This window comes from Sardina pilchardus, chromosome 7, assembly GCF_963854185.1.
Source record: "Sardina pilchardus chromosome 7, fSarPil1.1, whole genome shotgun sequence".
Lineage (NCBI taxonomy): Eukaryota > Metazoa > Chordata > Actinopteri > Clupeiformes > Clupeidae > Sardina > Sardina pilchardus.
In genome coordinates, this window is record NC_085000.1 from 5,995,667 (window position 1) to 5,998,747 (window position 3,081).

Consider the following 3,081-nt stretch of genomic DNA (forward strand, 5'->3'; position numbering starts at 1 on the left):
ACAGCAATATTTTACAGGAATCATCTGTGTTTACTAAAATACAACAGATAACTGTAAAGAGAAGTGCATTTTGGGACATGCAAACTATGTGTCTGATTATACAGAAATGAACTGTAATTTGCAAAGCACTATTGGAAAAGAACATGGAAAATGGCTGGGGTTACAGGCTGCTCCTGTACTTTTTAAATTGAGAAGACCGTTGGGTTTTTGATTCTGGATACCGTTACGTTATCTCAGACACACGGATTTCTTCTGAGAAGTACGTGGTAAGTTGAATCTCATATTTTCCTTATATCATAAAGTGCATATTGATTGTAATCGAGTTAGCTAATTTATTTGGAAAAATAAAGTCGACGTTGTTGCTTTGTGTTCTGTTCTATTTTGTTACGTTCTTATTTGGCTAAATGTATGCTAACTAATAGGCTATGTAGCTCTAATGTTAGCCATTTTGCTATGGCACAAAGCCTTATTTTTTTTAAAGCATATTCCAGTGTTCCCCATAACACGTTTTTCTGGAAGCACATAATCTAACGTTACTAAAATGTCGGTTATTAAACATAGCTTCTAGCCCAGACATAGCTTCCAGCTATATGTTGCTAGCTACCAGCCCGGGTAAGGTCCGTGAAAAGTACAGGCTAGTCAACAGCCTATTTTAGCATAATATACTGCACGCAAATCAACATCGTTGGTTTATTTTGAAAGCGACTGCTATTTTTACGTCCATGCTTTACTTGTGCGTGGATGCATATGACGTTAACATGTGCTAATATAGTTAATGCTTCGACATGAATGTGTAATTCTTCCGAAGTTGTGTGTCTCCTGTGCCTGCATGGCTCACCACCGCAACGGTAATGTCTAACTCCTACTGCTGCTTGGTGACGATACGAAGTGCTGATTTAAAATCTTTTACTGACAGATAACTGCTAGACAGTTTATAATCGGATAACCCCATCATTGCAACCAAAAGTTTATATGTGTTGTGTTACTACCCACAGGTTGATTGCTTGAAGTAGCTGGCTCAACGCACCGGGCGAGTTGACCTATCACATTCGTGTGTATGACGTAAGTTATTTCTGGTCTTTAAATTATTGCAAAAACATAGCCTACATTTTCCAAATTGTTTATTTTTGAATGTTGATTAACTAGTGACATTGCCTACTATTGCCTGCTCCACATTTTCATAGTCTAATTCTGTATAGAGTTAATGTGATGCCTACTTGAAATAATTGCTGAATGTTGATTAAATGGTGGCAAAGGCCTGTTTGTATTGACTTCACATGTTCATGGCCTGGCCTAATTACATAGTTATTATAATATTTGTCTTTGAAAACTGAAAAAATACTGTGTTTAACACTGGGCATAGTTTAAATACTGTTGTTTTTACTTGGCTATGCCTCCCTCACATTTTCATCTGTACAGTGGCAACCAAAACTTTACAATGTACATGTATTATTTGCAGCCTACTATAGCCTACAGTAGCCTACATTGTTAGTTTAATTTGTCTGATGTAAGTTTACACCATTCTATGACCCCCCTCTAGATGCAGTATCGTTACTTCTCCAAAAGCAACAGGAAAACGTATTGTGGCCACTTCACTTGAACAGATAGTTAAGACAGAGGATGCATCACACGGGAGAGCACCATCCACTACTACGGTCCAAAGCAGCACACTGGCCAGCCAGCCGGACAGCTACAACAACCTATGAGATGACATAATGCATGACAGGACACTGAATGGGATTCATATTGTACTGTATACATGAAGCTCTTGAAGACCCAACTCTTCCAAAGAGCAAGTGGATGGTTTCCACTGAAGGACAAATCATATGTGAAGGGTCCTCATTCTTCCCTGGGCTGGCTGTTCTGTTGGATGTGTTATGTTTCAACCTGGAATACCAGGATGAACTTGCATCAACCCTTGTGTTTATTCAAAGGTGAATGAATATTGTTGATTGACTTGTTTATTGGTATTTTTGTAGATGCGTCATCGAGATCAACTCAGAGGCACACACACACACACACACACACACACACACACACACACACACACACACACACACACACACACACACACACACACACACACACACACACACACACACACACACACACACACACAAACAAACAAACAACACACACACACACCATTTCATGTCAGTGAACACATACACTGTTTTGCCAAAAGTATTGGGTCACCTGCCTTGACTCACATATGAATTTAAGTGATACCCATTCTTAATCCTTAGGGTGTGTGAATTTGTATAGTGTGTTTATGGGAATTTTTTGACCATTCTTCCAGAAGCGCATTTGTGCGGTTACACACTGATGTTGGGAGAGGAGACTGGCTCTCAGTCTCTGCTCTAATTCATCCCAAAGGTCTTTATGGACCTTGCTTTGCGCCCTGATACACTGTCATGTTGGAACAGGAAGGGGCCATCCCTGAGCTGGGTTTGGCCCCTTAATTCCAGTGAAAGGAGCTCTGAATGTTTCAGCATTAACCAAGAGACTTTGGATTCCATGCTCCAAACTTTGTGGGAACAGTTTGGGGATGGCCCCTTCCTGATACACAAACAATGAGCATTGCATAGGTGTTCCGCAAAGAACTTTCTTCTGTATGCTTATGTGCAAACATGTAATGTTTTATAATTGTGCTAATAAATTTGCATTGTTTTGCAATTTGCATTGCAATCATTAATTTCACCAAATGAATGGTTCTTATATCCAGAAACAGCATTTTACTGTAATTTAGGTTCCTGTAAAATTACAGTAAAGTACTGGCAGCAATTATGCCAGTAACTGACTGTATTTGTACAGTAAAATACTGTAATATTGCATACAGTGACTTCCTGTAATTGCTTTTTACAGTATCAATACTGTACAAATACAGTCAGTTATTGGAATAATTGCTGCCAGTACTTTACTGTAATTTTACAGGTTTTTTTTTAACAGTGCACACACACACACACACACACACACACACACACACACACACACATTGTGGCTTGACACAGAATCCAATCACTATCATTCACAATTAGCAGTGTTGTGGACATAAAAGAAATATACTTCAAGACCTTTGAT

At 38.9% G+C, this 3,081-nt stretch overlaps 1 long non-coding RNA gene across 1 annotated transcript in view; it reads left to right on the forward strand.

Moving 5' to 3' along the window:
- LOC134088200 (uncharacterized) overlaps positions 1-1,952 on the forward strand; it is a 1,965-nt gene extending 13 nt beyond the window's left edge. The window contains exons 1-3 of the long non-coding RNA XR_009939919.1: positions 1-266; positions 996-1,062; positions 1,541-1,952. The exon at positions 1-266 is cut by the window's left edge and continues 13 nt beyond it. This is a non-coding gene — a long non-coding RNA (uncharacterized LOC134088200). The remainder of the gene's footprint in view (positions 267-995; positions 1,063-1,540) is intronic.
- Positions 1,953-3,081: the final 1,129 nt, after the last annotated feature.